This window comes from Plectropomus leopardus, chromosome 4, assembly GCF_008729295.1.
Source record: "Plectropomus leopardus isolate mb chromosome 4, YSFRI_Pleo_2.0, whole genome shotgun sequence".
NCBI lineage: Eukaryota > Metazoa > Chordata > Actinopteri > Perciformes > Serranidae > Plectropomus > Plectropomus leopardus.
This window is the reverse complement of record NC_056466.1, coordinates 13,210,085-13,217,325: the sequence shown is the minus strand read 5'-3', so window position 1 is coordinate 13,217,325 and position 7,241 is coordinate 13,210,085.

Sequence of the window (7,241 nt, the reverse complement as noted above, 5' to 3'; positions counted from 1 at the left end):
CTTCAATACCTGCATGGCTTGATTTGTATTTAAAGAAGCTTTTAACCCTTCAACATTAATCTGATTCTGGGCCCATTGACAGAAAATGCCAAATATGCCCTTGGCTTTTTGTCCTTTCTGTAGTGACACTAAAGCTAGTTGCATTAACAAGCCTAATCCTGATTACATGTGGCACCATAATGGTGAAAAGCAGACTACTGTAACTGACCTTTGGTCTAATGGATGGAGTGAACGGTGGTCAGTAAACAATTAGTGTCAACAAGATAAACAAAGCCCCAGCTCTGCAGTCTCTCTTCCCTTGTCCCTCATTAGCTTTCTTGAGATGGCGGTAATTAGATTATGACCTTAAAAGACTGTCCTGGTAAGTCAAAAACTGTCAAAAACAAATAAATGACACAAACTGGCTCATCTTGTCCGCCGTGGCTTCGGGGCTCCAGACTATTTATTGTTGTCTTTTAAGATTAAACGACTACAGAGTCTCCAGATTATTTATTGTCGAAGGTTTCATGGGCCTTAAGCATGACTGTAAATGCACTGAGACTGACAGAGGAGTCTTGTGTAAAAAAAGGAACCTCCCTCTAGTCACATATTGAAAGCATTTGGGTTATTTCCTGAGAACATCACTTTGATTGGGGGATTATCACTTTGCGACTGCCCGCTGTGGCTCAGGAAGCAAAAACACATGTTGCTGATATTTTGTTCCTCAGTCATGCCTAAAAATGGAAATTGACTGAAAGCAGAGAAAAAGAAACCCTACATTTTCATTTCATGAGATTGATTGTTTTTATGATAGATAACTGCTGCATGTTGCTGAACTGCACACCGGATAATACTTGTCGTGACCGTTAATCTTAAAAACAAAGACCATTTATTAATAGTCACAGTTCTCAGCGGTTATGTGTGGAAGCTCTGCAGAGTTGCAGCACAGGCCTAAAGTGTGATGTGTATTAAAGCAGTATTTTACCTACAAAATGATCATTTGCGTATCAGTTACTCAACCTGTGTTACGTTGAATTTGTAAAGAAAACTTTTCTAGCATGCCTCCATGCGGTGAATAAAGAATCCAAACAAAAGAAGAAAATTCTTAACAAATGGGGGTAAAAGGGGAATGCGTTTAACAGCAAAAAATAAAAAATAAAAAATCGCAATATATGTTTGTAAAAACTCTCAGACAAATCATACAGTATAATCCTAGTTTCATTTATTCAGTCATATGCTCGGTACTTACCAAATACATACATTTGGCCAATTAAAACACCTCTGCATATAGGAGTAGCATGCTTGGGCATGTGCTCTGCTAGCAAAGTTTAAACACACGTTACTTGCTTAGCAGTGTTTCTCACTAAATTAAGCAACTTTTCAGACCCTCTTAGTGACTTTATTTCTAAAATGCAACTTGCAACAAATTAAGCGACTTATTAAGACTATGAAGGAAAAAGAGAGAAATATGTTAATATGAATCTTATGAATGCATGCATGCTGCTCACATTTATCTCAGAACACGACTCTTCCACGATCGGTGCAGGGTCTCTCCCCCTCTCTCTTCTCTTCTCTTGCACCAGGCAGTAGGAGTGGGATCGGCAGGAGGAGAAAGAAAGAAAATCTTCAGGGTTAAGGTTAAAACTTCCTAAACGTTTTAATGCTTCTGTTAATGTGTGATAATGTCACCAATATCCAGATGAGCATGTTACATCATCTTGCAGCATTTAACTACTTTTGGAGCTTGTGCTAGCTATTTTCAGTGGAAAAGACCCAGCAACATTGTTGCTCAGGTGTGTTAGTCATATGCACGTGTTTTAAATATTAAGGTTTTTACAGAAATGCATCTGTTTTGGGGAAGTTCTGAGCATAATACTGGATAAATCAGACCTGCATGAGTTGTGTGGGAGTTCTTGTGTTTTGGTATAGTTTTGCTTTTGTTAAACGCATCTATTTTACTCATCAAGAAAGTTGTTTTTTGGATTCTTCGCTCACCGTGCAGGCATGCAAAAAAAAAAAAACTACAAAGTTTTTAACAATTTCAGGGTTACAAGGAGTGAGAAACTGATGTACAAATACTGATCCCAAACATTTTGCCCAGTAATATATAAGTAAAAAAGGGAAAAGGGAAACGAGAGCGACTAAAAAAGACCACAATGAAGAAGCCTGCAGTTTCAGTTGACTCTGAAATAATTTTATTTATAGTTATATAGTGAAGCTGACAGTTTTTCTAACATTAACAAATGTTTCATGGTCACAAGGTAACAAATATTAATAGTGGAATGGGGTGTAGGGTAGTGTGCTACAAAACTTAAAATTCACAGCCTCAATATTAAAATCATTATCAAAAGCTATATTCAACTGACATGATGACCTCTTTTTTTTTTTTTAAAAAAGAGTCATAATGCTTTTGTTTATTATGCAGATTTTTACCCTTTGAGCACAAACCTTACTGTGAAGGCCAGCTGGTTAAACTGGGACAGGCAGGATCGAAATGTTTGGCTAAGATGGAGGAAAACAAAGAAAGAGTGGAGAGAGTAGTCATTTGGTTGACAGGCCTGAGGCAATGAGCAATGCAAGGCCTGAGCCACTATGATCAGAGAGCATGCAGATGATAAGTCTATAAATAGAAACATGCAGCAGGAGGGACAAAGGCTATTTCCTTTCATATGATGCAAAAGGGTGGCAGAATTTTTGTGCTGTAAAGAGCACTTTAGTACATGACTTGGTATCAGTGTAATTTTTCTGCAATTAGGCACAATGACATAAAACACATGAGCATAATGACTATTTTATATTAAGATTAAATATCACAAGGTTAAATTTCTAATCACTTAGCACGAGGCAGGTTTATCATCACACAGCCATTTTAAAAAAAACCCCACAATAATTAATGCACGCTGCAAACACTACATGGATAGCACAACCATGAAAATAGACAATGAGCAACAGATGTTTAGTTAATAACTGTGCTTCTTACTGTGAATTGGTTCAGTTGATCAAGTGTTTTTTTGGGATTACAGACAAAAACTTACACATGCCTTAATGACAGTGGGTTAGTTTCCATTTTGAAATATATTGTAAATGTCATACAGGCTGAAATCCAAAACGTTCAAGTAGATTAACATGCATTTTACAAAACCAGATGTTATTTTGCAAGTCTTTTACATTTTGAATGAACAGAAGGTCTGAGTTTTCCCTTTGTGTCTGCTGAAACAGCATTCATTAACCACACTAACCCCTTTTTTATATACCCCTGGCTAAAGTTATAACTGAGATGACTGTCAAACCATGTCACTGAATAATTACAGCAAACGCAGCAGCAGCCAAGAGCCACATCTTTCTAACGAAGTCCTCTTCAGGAAGAGAGGAAACAGGACTTACTTAGAAACTATGTACACTGAATAAATGCCAGCAAGCCTCAGAAATGAATAACATGCGCAAGATGATGAATGCTTGCTTACATAAAAAGGGTCAAGGTCAAGTTTCTCATGGGCATTTGCTCGATTGTACTGACCTCGAGCGAGGTCAGACAAATGCTCGCACAACAAATCCTGAAGAGACAAACACCCCATAAACCTGTGGCCTCCTGCAATCTGAAATAAGCTACAAAGTTCAGTGGCAGAGGGAATAAACGTCACTGCATATGTAGGCAAATGATAAGAAGTGTGCAAGTTGCATAACGTTTCTTTAATTACCACAGAAATAGTCATGAGGTGTAGTCCGTATGCTGCATCAGGTCTGACCAGAGAAAAAGCAGCAGCTTAGCTTCACTGTTTGTAGGACTGGATATTCTCACTATGACTGTGCAACGGCTGCACTGTTTCAGAAAAAGATGTGAGACTAACATGGTCTCTTGTTTACTGCGTCTTCATCTCACCATGACGAACATACATGCAGCAAATTCTCCTGTGAAAAGCTATCAAAACTCCTCATAAATAAATCATCATAGTCAATGAAGCTTAAGGAGTGACACACAAAAAAAGCAAAAAGTATCTCCCCTATTATGATCCGTATACAGTGAATTAAAAATTGCACAGGAGGAGAGACCGATAATCATCTCACTGGCAAGCAGCCTCTCCTCATAAGTGGGTATTAAATGGACAAACAAAAGATAGCCAGCACAACACAAAAAACATTCACTTGATCCTGATCTGCATCATGGCAACAATGGATCTGTGAATTGCAAAAATAATATTAACACTAAACAGGTGCTACCAATGCATTCAGATGACACTGAAATTAAGTCATGCAAAACGAAGGCAGGCCAAACACAGGAAATAAAAGCTCTTGGTATACATTTATATACAGTTTCATTTGCAGCTGAGTGTGGTTTCTGCATGGCTTCAGCTGGGTGGACCAAACATGATCACAGTTTCTGTAAATGTGAAATCATCCACAATCAACTGCATCTTGAGTCTTTTTTGTTTCTTTGTTTGTTTTTAACAATTATTTCACATTTTAACTGTCACAGTTTGTAGTTCTCAAACAAATGCCGTCTAATACAACAGCCATGCAATAAATCCTACCTTTGTGACGTATAAAATGATCTGTTTTAGAGAGGTGATTTGATTCAGCTTGTGGTACTGATGAATTGTGGTGTGTTGAGAGTAAGAGATATTCTATCCAACCATATTATATCAATAAAAATAGACAAAATATTAGAAACCACTCTGAATATAACACATTAATTTTATCTTGATGTAAATGAACTAGCAACTGAGTGTACAACATTCACACTTTTCACAAAATGTTGTGTTTGTTGTATTTGTATAGTTGTATTTCCATTTCTTTGTGTGGCTGCCAGTGCAATCATACTGTACACAGCTTTACACGTTTTAGGATTGCTTTTAAATTGCAGATAGGTTTGCATGCAAAAAGCTGACAGCAGCAGACTTAACCAGTAATTTGTGTCATCTGAAATCTTGCAATCTAAGATGAACTGTCTGCAGTGTGGGCCCTATGAGGATCCTGCGTGACACTTGTTCCCAAGAAACAACAACAAAACAACAGCATTTGTGGCTCTGGTCCTCATGGGCCTTTTCCTCATCATTCACACTAAAAAAGTCACTTCCCTCACCATGACGCCTTTGTGATTTCTTCAGAATGTTTTCCAATGATCTGCAGCACAAACATCTGGCTGCAAGCAAAATACAAACTGTCTGCCATACAGAGCAACCCACTTCTATACCCTGCAGGAACTCCTGTTGAGATATTCATAACTCTGCCACTGCTCTTGCAAAGTGACATTTTGCTCATGCCCACAAATCAGCTGCAAGACTATTACACAGTGTGAAAACAGCAAAATTAGGCCTTATTTTGGGATCTACTCTCTGAAATGAAGCACTGGAATTGGACCTGGGGGCAGAAGTAGTCAGTCGTGAACATGACATCAGACTTGATTCAATCAAATCAAAGTTTGGACTTTACTTGGAGTGTCTCCCCAAGCCCAAAAACTTGAAATATCATATTTTGATGAATGCTTTGTCTTCTGTCATTCTCCTAATATTGAATGAAGCAGCGTAAACAAGCAGACAGACAACAGACAATCACATCCGGATGTTAAGACTCTTCTGTGGTCAACAAAAACAGAATGGTTGGCAGAATGCAAAACATTCTGCTAAAAAATTGGAACTGGATCACAATTGTATCTACCGCACAGATACTTACCTTTCTTTGCACGGGAGCCAGTTTTGCAAAATAACAGGAGGTCAGGGGCTAGCTGCAGTAGCCCCTTACAGGTACGATGTATGCAGGGGTGTCTCTAGGATTTGTGGACATTTGGGGCTCAGCTTAGACTTCTGTTGGAGGGTCTGGGGGATCCTCCCCTAGCACATAAAGCTCTATTTTTTTTTTATGCAACCTAGCTCCTTATTTACATTTCAATGAAATATGTGAGAGGCGAAATGTGTATTTATTTTCTTTGGGTAAGAAAATGGTTGGTGGACCACCCTGCACCCCATTGCTGGCCAGGTTTGGCCTGTTGGTCGTAAGTTGAGTATCGCTGGTCTAGAGCAACAACTTAGACCTAAGGCAACTATAATTTTCATTAATTAATTCCACAATATTTCCTTGAATAATCGTTTGGTTTATAGAACGTCAGAAAAAAAGTGAAAAAGGCCATCATAATTTTCCACAGCCAAATTTGACTTATTTAAATTGTTTTGTTGCATCAACATTATATATTTTTAAGCTGGAATGACTCAAATGCTTGATCGATAACTTAAATTGTTGATGACTAACTCTGTCAAATGAACAAAAAGCCAACCAGGAGGAAGACAGAGACTCAAAATGACCACAAAAAGATTAAATGAACTGCAAAGAAACAGAAAAGAGCTACAGAAAGGAGCAAAACAACCACAAAAAGACCCAAAGTGAATACAGAGGCACAAAATAACCAAAAAAAACCCCATAAAATTAGGTCATAGAGACAAAAATGGCCCCTAACAGTCACAAAGTGACTAAAAAGTCTGCATGTCTAACTACTCTTTAGGAGAGGTGGTGGTGGTGGGGCCTTTTCCACATCTGTGCCCAGGGGCCTATTGTCTCATAATCCAGCCATGGTCACAGGAATAACCACTAAACCCTGAACTTTTGCTTGTAAATGTTTTAAGCTTGTTTTGAGTAGTACATTTTCTCAAGCACTATTTTCTTGCAAACTGCAAATTTAGTGCAAATATTATATGCTGTTACTGTCCTTAAAGTCAGAACCTTGCATTTAGTGAATGGTGCTGATTGTGGTTGTATTTGAAATGAGAGTTTGGCTACCTCTATTTAAACTGCTTTTTCAAATGATGTGGACAATATTCAGACTTTATAAGGAAAATGCATGTTTAACTTTTTGGTGTATTTTCCTTAAAATCATGCAAAAAACACTGCAGCTCCCTTTGTGTCTGGAGGAAAACAATTCAGTTTCTGCAACCTCATACAGGACTTTCATAATGACTAAGTTGGACAGGAAATGAGCACAACACACAAACCCTGTGGGTAATTCTGCTATGTCACACACTCTTGTGGGAAAAAGCTGATATGTATAAAAGAGCCTTGTCAACTGAACGGCCGCTGAATGTACTTTACTTCACGGTCTAAATCCAAAAGCATACTTTTGAGAAGTTATCAAATTTGGCAACCAAAACAACAACCCAAGTTCAAGAATGACCCACGCCCAGAATTCATCCAAGCCAATCAGAGACCGCGCCTCTGTGTGTCGAACCAATCAGCTGCGGCGAGGGCGGGCAGCTCAGGCTGTTGCTAGGGTATGC